The sequence below is a fragment of the Euprymna scolopes genome, chromosome 21 (genome assembly GCF_053919585.1).
Source record: "Euprymna scolopes isolate OS-2025 chromosome 21, ASM5391958v1, whole genome shotgun sequence".
Lineage (NCBI taxonomy): Eukaryota > Metazoa > Mollusca > Cephalopoda > Sepiida > Sepiolidae > Euprymna > Euprymna scolopes.
In genome coordinates, this window is record NC_136502.1 from 111,096,022 (window position 1) to 111,115,083 (window position 19,062).

Consider the following 19,062-nt stretch of genomic DNA (forward strand, 5'->3'; position numbering starts at 1 on the left):
GGATGTTGGGTTACAACAACCGTTGCAAGATCATTTGAGTTTTATAAATATATATATATAAAGTTCAAGTCACAATTATATATATATATATATATATATATATATATATATATATATATATATATATATATATATATATATATATATATAAATACTCTGAATATCATTGGGCAGACAAATGTAGTATATTTGGGATTGTACTATTTATATTATATTATTATTTATCCTGCTATAACTGGAAAAAACATCACTTTTGGGATATTTACAAGAAAAGCATAAAAGTATACATATATTTATATATATATATATATATATATATATATATATATATATATATATATATATATATATACATATGTGTATTTGTATATGCATTCATGTGTGTATAAGTATTTAAACGTTTTCATATGCGTGTGTATATGTGTGTATGTATTTATATGTGTGTGTATATATATACGAATAAATATTCAATACTTACACACACATGAGTACATATACAAATACACCCACACATATTAACATATATACACACATTATGTATTTATATGCACACATATCACTAGAAGAAACGGAAACGAAAATTCTTATCCTGAGAGGTTCATATGCACTCCCAGCTCTCAGCCGGAAGTTTCAACCCACATTCATGACATTCTGTCAACATTTTCTTCGCCCCCCCTCCCCTGGAATAATTGCTCTTTACCTGGGCTCAGAATTTCCCAGTAGGCCATGCTGACCGAATATACGACAAAATTGATGAAACTCTGGAACCCGTCTTTGTCAAGAACGGAGCGGCAGGTATACGATTCAGTTTTTGCCAAAAATAACCGAGGTTATGCAGAGCACGTAGGATGACCAGGTTTTATCGACGGAGGATAGCGATTCATCGGCAGAAATAAGAAAGTTGATTGGTAAATTGATTGAGAGAAGTGCACCGCAAATATTGATTATATGCACACGGTAAATGTGAGATAGATAAGTTAATGGCAGAAGCAGATGTTTAGATTAATGAAGGCAGCTTCAGAGAAGAAAAAATCATGCTATATATATATATATATATATATATATATATATATATATATATATATATATATATATATATATATATATATGTGTGTGTGTAAATAAAAAGGAAAAACCTAAAAGAGTAAAAACAAAATTAAATCAACGTTTCGTCCCCATTTCAAGGGACATCATCAGGATTTCTAGGCGAGGATGTACAGGAAGACGTACTGACCGTTTTATTTTTTATTCACATAACGTCTAAAGCATCATTTATATCTTGCTTTATTTTATTCATATATATATATATTTAATTATTATAGCAAAAAAATAATTATAAATATATTATATATATATATATTATGTATATATATATATATATATATATATATATATATATATATATATATATATATATATATATATATATGTTATATATATATATGTTATATTTATGTCTTATTAGTATTGTTCTTTGTTAAAAGTGAGTCTTATTAAAGTGCAGTCTTAGAGTCTTAGAGAGTCTTACTAAGAGAGATGTTGAAAGACCCAGAGAGAGATGTTGTTCCGTGTTCGTTTTATGACGAGATTCATATATATAAAATGTTCATACTTAGATGTAATAGAAGCTCTTTGAGTGATGAAACAGTGTTCAGACAGTCTTAGGGTTCACATTGTAGATATGAGATGTCGAGACGTGTATGTAAAGACATTTTAAAACACATGTTATACAAGACATATAATAACAATTTTCACTTTACCTTTTGGTAGAATAACAACACAAAGACGACGTTTATAAAAACACATGATGGGTTTATTTCTTTTTCCCGACCGGTCGTGGTTTTCTGAGTCAAGAATTCGAAGCTTCACATTCTAAGTTTCAAAAGTGACCGTCTTGCTTCTAGACGTTCGAATCCCATGTCTGGACTGTCGTCTGTCGTCCTCAGATTCTCTCCCAGTTTCTCCCACAGTTTCTCTAAAGTTTCTAACTATATCGAGAACTTCCCGTTTTCCATGACGTCATACACATGTTAAAACATGTGTCTTCTTTCACGTGTTCTGGAAATGCGTGTCCAAAACTGTTTCCTTTGTTTACAAAAGGAATTTTAACCTATATTCTCAGTAACCTATATTCCCAATATGTTAAAAACATGTTTATTAAATTATCCTATAGTTGCATTCCTCAATTGAATTTTCATAACAGAATTGACAACGCGCATTCTTTTCTTGAAACTATTTTATCTCTAAGCTAAACAATGGTTTGTTTTCACATTCCTATTATCTCTCGTAATCTATTTCTAAACCTAAATTACGAGGTTCGAATTTCGTCTATGCTATTTCATTTTCATTTTAACTAAATCTCTCTATTTTTATACTTACATGAAAAGGGGGCAGCCCTTATCAGGTAACATATATATGCATATATATTATATATATATTATATATATGTATATATATTATATATTATATATATATGTATATATATATTATATATATTATATATATACGTTTATATATATTATATTATATATATTATATATATGTATATATATATATGTATATATATTATATATATGTATATATATATGTATATATATTATATATATGTATATATATGTATATATTATATATATTATATAATATATATATATTATATATATATTATATATTATATATATATTACATATATATTATATATATATTATATATATATTATATATATTATATATGCATATATTATATATATATTATATATGTATATATTATATATATATTATATATAGTATATATATATTATATATATATTATATATATATTATATATATAATATATATAATATATATATATAATATATATATATAATATATATATAATATATATATATAATATATATATGATATATATAATATATATATAATATATATATAATATATATATTATAGATATATATTATATATATAATATATTATATATATATATTATATATAATATATATATATAACATATATATGTTATATATATTGCATATATATACTACATATATATATTACATATATTGCATATATATATTACACACACATATATATATATATATATATATATATATATATATATATATATATATATAATGCTCACTTATGAAATATGATAATTTTATAGCTTACTCTTTAAGGCATCTCTCTTTGGCTTAAAACTTATTGGTATATGAAAATTTACTGAATTACACGAACCCAGTAAAACTATATTACATACAAGTCTCTCTCTCTCTCTCTCTCTCTCTCTATATATATATATATATATATATATATATATATATATATATATATATATATATATATATATATATATATATATATATATATATATATATATATTTAAACAGTAAAAGTGGTGCGCGCGTTTTGTATGTCCAAGAAAGGCTTTTTTTTTGGGGGGGGGGTCTCGAGAGGGTTACTATTTTGAAGAACTTTTTATATACTCCCTCAGGAAATGATAGAGATGGTTGAGGAATAACTTATAAATTATTTCCTAAATCATTTCTATCATTTCCTGAAGGAGTCCCCCGAAAATGGGGGCGAAAGATTGAAAATTTCTTAAAAAGGCCACATGTTTTTCTGCCTTCTTTCCATGTGATTATATATATATATATATATATATATATATATATATATATATGTGTATATATATATATATATATAAATTATATATATATAAATTATATATATATAAAATTTTGGACAAATATGGTAAAATAGTCCCAAAAATGGAGTGTTTTTATTAGCCCTTAAAGAGCCCTTGGGGCACACCTAAGAGTTATCATGAATTATAGACAATCAAAATTATATAGAAATCAGTTAGTTAGAATTTTTCAGAAAGTTAAAAAAAAAAAAAAGAACCCAAAGCATCAATTTTTCTAATAAGCACAAAAGTGTTAATTTTAGCAATTTTAACCCGAAAGGCACCTCTAGGGATGGGGGGGGGAGCAACCGGGGTTTTCCTGGAAAAGTCGTTCTGCTACTTTTTTACTCACATCATGTTTAATGTTTGTGCAAAATTTCAAAAAATTCCCTGGCGTAGTTATTGAGAAAAGTGCGGACAGACGAACGGGTGAACGAACAAACGAACGAACGGACAAGGGTGAATTTACAGGTCGACGCTCCTTTTGTCGGGGAGCACAAAAAAAAAAAAAAAATATATATAAAGTAAAAAAAATTATCAGGCAAAATGAAACGTCGAAGTGTAAAGTTGTTAATCGAATGTAGCAGCAAGTCTTGGGAAAATATAGCAGATAGAATAGTTGGAAAAAAAAATAGTGAGGGAATGAGTCATAATTTTTTCTCGATTCCGATACAATTACCGATTCCATACTAAATTCCCGATCCTGATACAAGTACCGATTCCGATTCTATATAAATCTCTAAATATTTAACTATAAAAATTGTTATTTTTTACTGATTACCGTAAAAAAAACATATGTATAAATTTTCTTAAATGTAAAAACACATTTGTGGAAGCTGGGGTGGGGTGGGGAGATCTATAGATTTTAATTTTATTGATAATTTAAAAATCAATAAATATGTATTATATTACTAGCGGTGGATGGCGGTCTTGCCCTGTCGTAAAATACGCTTAAGTATGATATTTTAATTTGTCCAGATTTCGTATATATTATTATCGAGTCTTATTTTCAAAAGTGAAAAAAAAAAAAAAAATGAGTCAGATAGAGAGATAGAGAGAATGAGATAAGGTGAGAGTGAGATTAGAATAGAGTAAGATATAGTGAGAATGTGATAGGGAGAGAAAGTGAGAGATAGAGAGATAGGGAGGGAGTGAGTGAGATAGATAGATAAAGAGTGATATATATATATATATATATATATATATATATTCCAATATATTACTATATATATATATATTCAAAGTGTTTTTAACATGTTTTATTAACTGTTTGCTCTTATTATAAGCTCTATCTCCTATTTGGTTATATCGAGCTTTTACATCTGGTTGAGATAACTTTATAAATATTAATTCTTTAATATTTATAATATACTTTAGTTTTACCATCTTGGATCATTTTGGTAAATTTAATTGTCATTTTTATTTCATATATATATATATATATATATATATATATATATATATATATATATATATATATATATATATATATAGTAGTGATGGGACGATTCCAATATTTTTCCCCAATTCCGATAAATTGCCGATTCTGATTCTTTATAAATCTCTAAATATTTAACTATAAAAGTGTTATTTTGTCCCGTTTACTGCGAAAACACATCTTAAATGTGCATGTATTTTCTCAAACGTAAAAACACACTTGTGAGGGGATGATCTGGAGATTTTAGTCTTACTGGAAGTTTAAAATCAATAAATATTTATTGTTTTATTATTGCTACAAGCAGTGGAAGATTTTTTATAAAAACAAATCAAATAAAAATATATAATTAAAGGAATCGGTTTTGGCATAGGAAAATAGGCTCAAATTTTTTCCGATTCCGATACCCAAAGAGCTGCGATTTTTCCAATTCCTGATTCTGATTAATCGTCCCAATACTAATATATATATATATATATATATATACATACATATATATATATATATATATATATATATATATATATATATATACATATATATATATATATAGAGAGAGAGAGAGAGAGAGAGAGAAAGAGAGAGAGTGAGAGAGTGAGAGATAGATAGATAGATAGATAGATAGAAAAAGAGTGAAATAGATAGTAAGTGAGACAGAAAGCGAGTGAGATGGATAGAAAGAGAACACAATGGATCAATCAGAACCAACTGAGATCGACGAATATTATATTGGCGATGGTAAATAGATGTGAAAAAAAAAACTGCGATAATGAACCGATTGAAGTAGATAGAAACCAAGTGGCGATATTCGAAGAAAAAAAAAATCAATCGGTGAATCGGATTATATGAAAACGTACAGCGAAGAATGCAAAGCATGTCAGAAAAGATTAAAGATCGAGAAAGATGGCAAAATGGCAAAAAAAAAAAAAGATAGGTATCTCTTCGTAGATAGATAGATAAATGGGGAACGGAAAAGAATTATCGATACGAGATAAGTTGAAAAAAAATAAATAAATAAAACGTCAAGACCACATTTGATGGATGGAGACGGAACCGGAGACAAGCGTATAAGTAGATCAGTATATGAGTTGACATGAACATTTAAATATGACGAGATGGATGAACACGTCAATAAATTACAGTTCTGAATTTTTTAGATGAGGGTTGATTGTTTATATTCCTTGTATTGGTCGGACTATTGTTCTCATCCTGTGTGTTATTTCTGCAACGTTTTGGTCGGCTTGTCCTTCGACCGTCTTCAGGCATGTTGGTTGTTGGAAATATCTGTGGAGCCAGTAACCTTTCTCTTTTTTGTTTCCAAGACAACAACCAACGTGCCTGAAGACGGTCGAATGACAATACGACTGAAATGTTGAACAAATAACTAGTGATGGGGCGATTCCTATATTTTTCTCCAATTCTGATACAATTACTGATTCCGTGCTAAATTCACGATTTTGATACAATTACCAGTTCCGATTCTTAATAATTCTCTAATTATTTAACTATAAGATTGTTATTTTCCCTGATTTTTGAAAAAAAAAATAAACACCAAACAAACAAACAAACAAAAAAACATGTTAAATATGCATATATTTTCCTAAACGTCAAAATGCACTTGTGGAGGATGATCTATCGATTTTAGCTTTACTGGAAATTTAAAATCAATAAATATTTCTTATTTCATAATTATGACTAGCAATTGAATATTTTGCTTTAAACAAAATCAAATAAAAATAGACAATTAAAAGAATCATTTTGGCATCGGAAAATAGGCACCAATTTTTCAAATTCGAATACCGATTCCAATATGCTCAAATCTTCCGATTTTTCCGATTCCCGATTCTGATTAATCGGCCCAACACTACAAATAACACTCAAGATGAAAATAGTAGTCCGATCAATGCAAAAAAAAAAAAAAAAGATAACAATTCTGTTTGAAACATAAAGATGACAGACCATTTAATGGAGGGACAGAACTTCTGATATGTGGCGATGCCTTCGTTAAAAATTTTGTTAATGACAATATTTTATACAACATGAACAAGATTTATTTTACTTGTATTGATCGGACTATCGTTCTCATCTTAAGTGTTATTTGTGCAACGTTTCACTCGGTTTGGCTTTCGACCGTCTTCAGGCATGTTGGGTGTTGTCTTGAAAAGAAAGGAGAAAAGTTACTCCATAGATATTTTTGTATTCTTGATCTTTCAGACAGAGAGAGACAAATTCAAAGACAAATAACACTGAAGATGAGAACAATAGCCTGGTCAATACATCAATACAAACGTCAATAAATATTAAACATCTAACGTGTAATGTTATTTTGTGAGATTTTAAGTCTTGGACCTGAATAGGATTTTAGCTAACGTATCAAATTTGATTCTGACTAGCCAATTTTCATTTGTTCTTGTTATACCATGTTATTGGCACTATGATAATGTAACTCACCCAGCCAAAAACAATATCAATAAATTCCTCCGCTCTCTATCGGGCCTAAACCTAAATGTGGATTCCATTAATAAGCCTTCTTTCCTAGAACGGTCCGTCTGTTGAACTCTGTTCTGCTAGTCTGCTTTCTAGCTGACTAAAATATTGTCGTCTTCAAGTCCAATGTAAACAAGTTCTTATTGAATCGTCCTCATAAATAATTATATAAAATTTCCACAACAAATGATTACTACGCTGCTGTTTCAATGACTACAATACACACATTAACCCTTATCCTGGAATGGCATTTGAACTTTGATATATGATAACCCCTTTGTAAAAAAAAAAAAAACAGCATCATATTCGGTTTAATGTTTTCCATGCTGGCATTTTTTAAAAATCTCATTCACTCAATATAAGGCATACTATTTAGAATCGTGTCTACCCTAGAAAAGACGACATGGTTCCATTTGCGTTTGATGAAAACCGGTTTTCTTTTTTTTTTTTCAGACTAGTTGACGAGTTGTGTACAAATCTCAAGAGCAACAGGCGCCTTTTATCATGTTTGAACGTGACATAATGTTCAACGAGCGAGATTGCAGATGCGCCGCTTCACAACTCATGCTTTCTACCAATCCAAGTTATAACAACAGGACCACTGCCAGCACCCTCAAAATGCATTGTTGGATTGCCACAAATAATATGGATATTCCAAGGGTGATGAAAACAAAGTTTCCAGTCACAGTTATAGCCTTTGGTGTGGTTTCAAGTGAGGGCCACATTATACCACCTCACATCTTCGAAGTCAACACCAAAATGTACCTGGATTTGCTGAAGTGTGGTGATCCTCTTGCGCAATCACGTTGCTGCTGGCAAACCCTGGGTGTGGCAGTAGAACTCGGCAATGGCCCACAAGTCCATAGAGACACAGGCTTTTCTTCAGAAGGAGTGCTACAACTTTGTACCCTTCCCTCACTGCCCTCCTCCTCCCCCGACCTGAAACTACTGGACTACTTTGTTTGATCATACGTCAAGAACATCACCAACATGACTTCCCACAACATCAAAGCCAGCCTGATCGCCACCATCTGCCAAGTATTCACTGAGCTTCCGCCGGTGCTTGTGGAAAAGGCATGATCCCAGTTCAGAACGCGGATCGAGGCCGTGATTGAGGCTGAAGGCAGCTAAATTCAATAGATGTCAGCTCTACTACATAATCAAGTTACCTGAATTGATTTTTTTAGTAAAAGTTTTAAAATAAAGTTGTAGTGTTGTTTTCTTTAGGGCGACAAATTTATCGTTCCACCCTGTACTTGTATTGGATGACTTTTAGAAAATGACTTACAAACTAAACGATCTCTGGATGGTTTTCTATTTATCCCCCTTTCTCTCAAATTCATATTTATCGCGTTCTCCCATGATTTCTTTTTGACTTCCGCAACCCACCGACCCTGCTAACTCAACTCTTCTACATCTACTAATCCAAGAATTATTGTCGCAACTCTTTATGCCAGATACTAGCGAAGGCCTTTCATATGTCAAGAGATTCGCGGATCCTATGTGATATTGCAGTTAGCACTTTACCAGTCGACATTGCAGGGCAAAATCCGTATTGCTTTCACTAAACAGATAACTTTTACTGAAGTGATAGTTTATCACCGATACAGGCACGATACATAAGAGACTGATCAGTAGGGCTATGACAACAGAATATTCTTTTCATTGTTTTGACTCTCGAGTATATATCCGATAGAGTTAATCAACCGAGATACACATCACTCTATAGAAAAGATATATATATATATATATATATATATATATATATATATATATATATATATATATATATATATATATATGAGCAAACAGTTAATAAATATATATATATAGGAAACACTAGATAAATGGATAGTTCTTAATCTGCGAAGAAATACTCTCCTTCTCATCAGAGGGTAGAAATTAGCAAAATGCGGGATCGGATTTTGCATGCAGAAGTATTTGATGAAGCAACAGGTAAGTCAAAGATCTTACTTGAAAACAAAAGAAGTTGGCCCCCATTTCCCCTTCACTCCTCACATTAAAAATCGGCTTGTGCCTAATTTGCTCGGTGGGGGAGCAAATAAATATCAACCCCACTTGGTCAATGTAGGAGACACCTTTCATACCAATTGTCACTATCCAGCTCCCCTACTCCCCAAGGAGTTGGTCCCCATTTCCCCTTCACTCCTCACATTAAAAATCGGCTTGTGCCTTATTTGCTCGGTGGGGAAGCAAATAAATACAAACCCCACATATAAGACCTTGGTCAATGTAGGGGCAATCCTTCATACCAATTGTCACTATCCAGTTCCCCTACTCCCCGGGGAGTTGATCCCCATTTCCCCTTCACTCCTCACATTAAAAATCGGCCTTGTGCCTAATTTGCTCGGTGGGGGAGCAAATAAATACCCTTTTCTTGGCCTTTTGGCCAAGATCAAAGTAAAGTATCTGTTCTTATTACATGCTGCACTTATGTTTGTAACTTTGTGATATAAAGTGGGGGATCACTTTTCTGTATTAATTTAATGTAAAATGATCACCCACTTTACAACCAGTCAGTTTCAAAGCCATTCAAGTCATTCTCCAGATCATTCAAGTTGTTTTTGAAGGATTCCAGTTATGTTTTAAGCATTCAATTCATCCTTAAGTTCATTAAAGTCATTCTAAGTCATTTACTTTTTATTTATTTAAGTCATTTCAGCCCATTTTTTGGTCATTTTAGTTTATCTTTAAGAATTTCATGTCAATCCTACATTCACACATTCATTCATTACACGAGAGCATGCGACTAATGGCTATCGGCCTTGTTAATTTTCAATAAATAAGAATATAAATTTACAAAGTACTAATCATAGTAGGGGGTGATAAGCAGTCAAATGGATTAATCCTAATCTTATAAATACAAGTCTGGTAAATTAAAAACTATATCCATTTTGAATTTGGAAACAGACGAATCTCACAGGTAAAGAATTCATTTTTATAACATGAATAGGCTAGCTAAATTAATTAAGAGTAGGAAACTAGATCTAATATATGTAACATTTTTTCTTCTTAAGATTACGGGAGGTGGTGTTTGATCAACACTGCTGGGGAGCTATGATTTAATATACTATTTTGTTTTTAAATCCCCGAACAGTGTTTCATAGTTTCGACTGAAGTAAAATAAGACAAAAAAAGTGAAATCACTTTTTTCTTCGCCATATTCCCTCTGCTTCACTATTTGTTACCAAGTAAGATTTATGAATTACTTGTAGTTTCATCAAATACTTTTGCAAGCAAAATCCGATCCGGCATTTTGCTAAATCCTACCCTCTGATGAGAAGGAAAGTATTTCTTCGAAACTCCACGGATTAAGGACTATCCACTGATTTTGTGCTTCCTTTTTTAATATTAAATATTTTTTAAACTCTTTTTCAAAGTGTTTTTAACATTTTTTATTAACTACTTGTTCTTATATATATATATATATATATATATATATATATTATATATATATATATAAAATAAAATGCACATATATATATATATATATATATATATATATATATATATATATATATATATATATATATATATATATATATATATAAAATAAAATGCGATCCCGCATCTCGCATTTTCCTACCCTCTGATGAGCAGGAAAGTATTTCTTCGAAACTCCGCGGATTAAGGACTATCCACTTATATAGTGTTTCCTTTTCAGATTAAATATGTTTTTAACTCATTTCAAAGTGTTTTTCAACATGTTTTATTAACTATTTGCTCGTGTATATATATATATATATATATATATATATATATATATATATATATATATATATATATATATATATATATACACGAGCAAATATATATATATATATATATATATATACACGAGCAAATATATATATATATATATATATATATATAAATATATATATATATATATACGCACACACACTGAGAGAGAGAGAGAGAGATAGAAAGAGAGAGAGAGAGAGGGTGTGTACCTTGACAGACATTTATGAACATCTTAGAATTGATACTCCAAACGTAGACGTTGAATAGCAGAATGAACTTAATAAATACACTATCCTCCACAAAGCAAAAACGCTCTCTGTCCCCAGGTGCTTGTATTATGTCAACCTATTTTGGCCATCGGGTGTGAAAGCGTGTTTGTTACTCTTCCTATCGCAATAATCAGTTGCAAAGATCCCTGACAGGAGATGAAGAATAAGAAGGGCACCATCATAATAAAAAGATGACACTGGATTGAGGCGCTTATTTTCAAAGTGTACACTTGTAGGTAATGTGCTTGGATGGTTGGGTTGGGGTTTGTTTTCTTTTCTTTCTTGTTTTATCAGGGAAATCCAAAAAGCAAGAGATGATATCCTACTGAATTAAGCGTCAGAGGATGAAATTATTCCGGGTCGCGTTGCAAGAATTTTTATATAACTCAGATTTAGTTGAAGGATTTCCCTTTTTCTCTCTTCCTTTTTTTTACCATCTATGTAAGTATACATCTACTTGTGTTGTGGTTGTGTATCTACTCTTATAAAAAGACACTCTGTGTGTGTGTGTGTGTGTGTGTATGTGTGTGTGTGTGTGTGTGTGTGTGTGTGTGTGTGTGTGCTCATTCCATATGGATTCCGAAATGGTTCTGCCAATTTTTTTTTTTTTTAAGTTTCACAAAAATGTACTTTATGTTTCTGGGAGTGTTCTTAGATATGTCTTGTATCCGATAAGTATTGAAAATCGATAATCGAAAAAATCCGATTAAAGAAGGAACAGTACAATTTTGACCAAAGTTAACACCCTTATACAGCCTAACATCGCAAGTGTATTTGAGAAGTTACTAGAGATTGAATGATGATCCACGAATGTTTCACACTTTCCATATTTTTATTGTCATCGAAATCAGTCAAATTATTTTTGGGGCGGGGGTGATATAGAGATGTCAGCTTCTTGGATCCCGGTTGTATTTTATGGTCGTTGATTCTTAGGAATCATACTCCCACATTGTTTGCATAATCAAGCCTCTCTTCATACTCATCACAAAGTATTAAACATTGACCTATCATTTAATTGAAATGAGTCATCAAGTCAGATTTTTTTATTTATTTCAATTACTTTTTTTTTTTGTTAAAGCTGGGGATGAGATATTCAACCGGATGCCAGACATTCACCTACTATCTCATACAATCCAACCATGCAATCATTTTTAAGATTCTAACCGTCTCTTTAAGTGCAATTATTTGTATCTCTCTCGCACTTGGTTAACCGGGTATATTTGTCAGGTAGTTTTAATTGTTTGTTTGTTTGTTTGTTTGTTTGTTTGTTTGTTTCATTTTATTTCAGTCAGAGTTTTCAGAAATCAAAGCGCCCCACTTTCTGGGACTAACACATGATGAGGTAATAGTGGATAAAAGGAGACAGGAAGTTTTAAACACACCGGAAGTTGGCACACGCGTCTCTCAATTTAGCTATGGAGGCACAGAATTGATACAATTTTCAATTATATTTTATGTTTACTTTTTTCCCACCTCATTATAATAAAAATATATAAAAATATGTAAACTTTTTTATCAATTATTTTTTTATTCTTTAATCGAATACAAGATATGCGATTAAAAAAATTAATTAAAAAAAAACAATTTATAAAAACGTTTATGTATTTTTATATGTTTTTATAAATGTTATAAATTTTTTGTTAATATTTTTCAAACATATTTAGTTTTTTTTTTGTTTTTTTTTTTCAAATATAGTTAGTTATATTATTTAAACCTGCGTAATCTATTCGTACTTATTATGTTGTTTAAATTTAGTGTTTTTAACACGTGAAATATTCTCGTTTTAAAACTGTTAAACTTTTCTGTTGCACATTCACATTTTTTAAACTGTTAAAACTGTAAAAAAAAAAATATGACACATTCATTGTTTTTTTCATGTTTCTGCAAATAAATATTTTTAAAATATTTAAATAGTTTGACAAAATATATAACATATTAACTTAAATAAACATAATTATTTGAAAAGATATGCGATTAAAAAATTTAAAAAATAATTGATAAAAAAAAAGATCGTAATAGATTACGCGTGTTTAAATAAAAAAAGACTAATTATAAAAACAACAAAAACTCATCGCATATCTTTTTAAATAACTATGTTTAATTTAGTTAAAAAAAAATGAACATAAAATATGATTGATTCTGTGCTTCCATAGGTAAAGTGAGAGACGCGTGTACCAACTTCCGGTGTATTTAAAACTTCCTGTCTCCTTTTTTTCACCATTACCCATGCTATTTTTCTTAGATACATAGATATATTCGAATAATCCATTAAATTCTCTACCTCTCAAATGTTGAATTAGTAAAGTAGTTAAGAATATTAATGTTCATCTCACTAATTCACTTATAACTTTTATATAGGGTGGCCCACTTAAAAGTAGCCCGGTTTTCTAATCTTTCCCATTAATTTTTTTTTTTCAGATTAAGCAGCCCACTTAAAAGTAACCCGCTCTCTTTAATCTTTCTCTTAACGAAGAACTGACACCACAAGACAAAATGCAATTCTTTTTCCAAAAAGATGGCACTACATGCCACAGGTCTCACAGATCATTGACACGAGTTCATGACATGTTTACAGAAGAGAGAACAATAAGCAAAGGGTTATGGCCACCACGTTCCCCGGACTTGTTATTGTGTGAGTTTTATCTTTGGGAGACTTTAAGACAAAAGGTTTGTGTAAATAATCCCCACAATCTAGACCAACTAAAGGAGAACATTACCAACGTTATCAGGAGAATCATCAGAAAAGATCTACAGGCAGTATCTGCAAACGTTGTTAAACGTGCCCAGAAATGCATAGATACCAACGGATAGCACTTTCAGCATCTCTTATAACATTACACGTAATTTACACAATTAATTTACACAATAAATTTACACAATTAATTTACACAATAAAAGAATGTCCCTCATCTCTACTACAGTTTATGGGCTACTTTTAAGTGAACCACCTTATAGTATAACATTCCTGAGATCTCTTGTTTTTACTGAATTCTATGACAAAATTCATCTAGTCTGGTTGAGTATCCAACTGAGAGCTGTTACTAGAACTAGAATTTATAAGAGAAGGTTAACTATTCCTCTTATAAGCCAGTGTAGATGATTTTATTCATGTTTTGAAAATGGTTATTTGTTAAATATTAGCAGGGCAACACCGAATGGTATGCTAGTTGACGATTATTATGATCGTTGTAATATTTGTCAAAATAGAATGTTATCATATCAAAATAAATATTTACAGATAAAATTATTTATGTCAAGATGTTTTGATAGAAAAGAATCTTAGAACATAAACAATAATTTAAAATAAATTGACCTTCAGAGTCTGACGTAGCATGATGTAGAGGTCGCTTCAAGTGACGTGGACTTTAGGTCGAGCTTGAGAAAAAAACATGTATGATTTTTTAGCCAGAGATCAGGTGTGAGAAAGAGAACAGATGCAGTCGGAGTCGAGAGAGAAAAAGACGGTCCATCGACAGTGATGGCTCCCAGTAGAGGGGATCAGAATATGTTAGTCTAGGACCAGTGTTGTTCAATGGGGAACATCCGTAATAAAGTTGCTGAAAAGACAAGCCGAGATTTGTTGATTGATTGAGATGAATCTTCTTTGCAGGTTGTCACGATTACTGCCGGGTGGGAAGATTGAAACCCGGCAACAAAGCCACCTCTTACTCCATTAGCAAGGAACATTCACTTGTCTCTTTATATATATATATATATATATATATATATATATATATATATATATATGAGACGCACGTACATAATATATACATTTTATACAAAACGAACATTTCAGGTTTACTTGTAGGGAAGTATCCTCATGCAAGATCCTACTAAAAAAAAAACCTGTTTAAAGAGACCTTAGACAACTGAGGGCAGTTCTAGAAGGCATCCACGTTCTCTCCTGTAGGCATTGAAGTTCTTAAGAATCAAAGTCCACAAAAAATCAACTAAACTACGAAGGCCTCCAAGGTGCTACTGGAAAAGCGGTTACAAAAAGAATAAGTATATGCATATATTTGCGAGTAGTTTGCTGTCTTTTCCCCAAGCCAATCTACAGAAAGAAATGGCTTAAGCAGTGTCAAAAGAATAAAAAAAATATCGAACATGGTTATCTTAACCAGCCTCCAGCCTGAAATTGGCACTTTCTTCATCTTGGTGCTACAAGTGATGCCTATGCCAGTGAAACCAATCTAGAGCGGAGGACAAAGTAACTATGTTAGGACTAAAAATTGATAGGCCTCACTTTATGTAGATGGTCAGCAGCAACTGAAAGGAGAAGTTAGATCCAATTTCTTTATGATCAGTGGTGTGAACAAAACGCCACCCCCCTTCCCTGCCACACCTTGCAAAATAAGTATAGCTTCAAGATGAAAACAATGCGGAAAGAGAAATTGTGAGAGAGGCGAGTCAAAAAGGTTTTGCTTATTTCGTAATAACTGAAGTAGATGCCATTTAACAACTTTTGATAATAATAATAATAATAAAATAATAATAGAAATAATAATAATAATAATAATAATAATAATAATAATAATGTTAATAATAATAATGATAACAACAATAATAATGGAAATAACAATAATAATAATAACAATAATAATAATAATAATAATAATAATAATAGAAATAATAATAATAATAACAACAATAATAATAGAAATAACAATAATAATAATAATAATAATAATAATAATAATAATAATAGAAATAATAATGATAACAACAACAATAATAATAGAAAAAATAATAATAGTAATAACAATAATAATAATAATAATAACAACAATAATAATAGAAATAACAACAGAAATAACAATAGTAACAATAATAATAACGATAATAATAATAATAATATAATGTTAACAATAACAATAACAATAATAATAATGATGATAATAATAACAACAATAATGATATGAATAATAATGATAACAATAATAATAGCACAAGTAATAAGTATAATCGTAATAATAATACTAATGATAATAATGATGAAAGTAACCATAATAACACTAATAATAATAATAATAACAGTAATAACATCACTAAAAATAATGATAATAACGATAATAATAACAATAATTATAATAATAATAATAATAAGAGAAAATGTGCAGACATGAGCAACAAGTGCGGACCAGACAAACTGCTGCAGAGGCAAAACATGAAACGCCACACGGAAGCAAGTAAATTGAAGCCACATATCTATAAGTGCTCTAACTGCTGCAGAGGCAAACACATCAAGCGATAACTGGAACCAAGAAGATCGAAGGCCCATGCCCATAAGTTCTCTGCCCCCCCCCCCAAAAAAAAACGTGAAATCGAATAACCAAGTAGAGAAGGAGGAAGGAAAGACCGAGGAGGGAGCATTGACCAAACCACCGCTGGAGGAGTGCAAAGAGAACTGGGGTCTTGGGGAGACTTATTGCCACTCAAATTCCAGTGAAGACCAACGTCCGCTGCCAACAAGAAATCAAAGTCAAGCAGCTGTTGCAATAATGCAAATTTATTTGCAAAGGTTATCAAAAGAGGTGGAGAGTACTGGAAATCTGGCGAGACTTGTTGTCACTCAGCTTCCAGAGAAGACAACAGGCTATTTTCAAGAAGAGATCTCTGTGAAAGCTCATTGTGAGCTGCTGCTAATAATAATAATGACACTAAAAATAATGTTAATAATAATAATGACACTAAAAATAATGTTAATAATAATAATAATAATAATAATAATAATAATAATAATGACACTAAAAATAATGTTAATAATAATAATGACACTAAAAATAATGTTAATAATAATAATAATAATAATAATAATAATAATAATGACACTAAAAATAATGTTAATAATAATAATAATAATAATGACACTAAAAATAATGTTAATAATAATGATAATAATAATAATAATAATAATGACACTAAAAATAATGTTAATAATAATGACACTAAAAATAATGTTAATAATAATAATAATAATAATGACACTAAAAATAATGTTAATAATAATAATAATAATAATAATAATGACACTAAAAATAATGTTAATAATAATAATGACACTAAAACTAATGTTAATAATAATAATAATAATAATAATAATAATAATAATAATGACACTAAAAATAATGTTAATAATAATAATGACACTAAAAATAATGTTAATAATAATAATAATAATAATGACACTAAAAATAATGTTAATAATAATGATAATAATAATAATAATAATAATAATAATGACACTAAAAATAATGTTAATAATAATAATGACACTAAAAATAATGTTAATAATAATAATGACACTAAAAATAATGTTAATAATAATAATAATAATAATAATAATGACACTAAAAATAATGTTAATAATAATAATGACACTAAAAATAATGTTAATAATAATAATAATAATAATGACACTAAAAATAATGTTAATAATAATGATAATAATAATAATAATAATAATGACACTAAAAATAATGTTAATAATAATGACACTAAAAATAATGTTAATAATAATAATAATAATAATGACACTAAAAATAATGTTAATAATAATAATAATAATAATAATAATAATAATAATGACACTAAAAATAATGTTAATAATAATAATGACACTAAAAATAATGTTAATAATAATAATGACACTAAAAATAATGTTAATAATAATAATAATAATGATAATAATAATAATGACACTAAAAATAATGTTAATAATAATAATAATAATGACACTAAAAATAATGTAAATAATAATAATAATAATAATAATAATAATAATAATGACACTAAAAATAATGTTAATAATAATAATGACACTAAAAATAATGTTAATAATAATAATAATAATAATAATAATAATAATAATGACACTAAAAATAATGTTAATAATAATAATAATAATAATGATAATAATAATGACACTAAAAATAATGTTAATAATAATAATGATAATAACTAGAACTATGACACCAGCATATTCTTTTTCTTGTTTTGCTTCTCAGGTATACATCCATTGATATCTTGTTTTTATGTAGAATGGTGTGGTTCTCGGTTGATCAATTGTGTCTAACTGTGTCGGATATATACTCGAGAGTCAAAACAAGGAAAAGAATATGTTGTTGTCATAGCCCTAATAATAACAACAGCAGCAACAACAACATACCAACAAAAACAATAATAATAATAATAATAATAATAATAATAATAATAATAACGATAACAACAACAATAATAATAATAATAATGATAATAATGATAATAATAATAACACTAATAATAATGCTAATAATAATAGTAATAACAATAATAATAACAATAACAACAATAATAATAATGATAATAACAATAATAATAATAACAACTATAATAATAATAATAATGATAATAATAATAACAATAATAATAATAACAATAACAACAACA

The 19,062-nt window shown here is 28.9% G+C and overlaps 1 protein-coding gene and 1 pseudogene across 4 annotated transcripts in view; one reads left to right on the forward strand and one right to left on the reverse strand.

Annotated features, from left to right (window-relative positions):
• The window catches only part of LOC145242985 (protocadherin beta-16-like), a 470,505-nt gene that overhangs the window by 94,500 nt on the left and 356,943 nt on the right, over positions 1–19,062 (reverse strand). The gene's annotated exons all lie outside the window — the stretch shown is intronic.
• Positions 9,990–10,127, forward strand: LOC145243214 (U2 spliceosomal RNA; annotated as a pseudogene).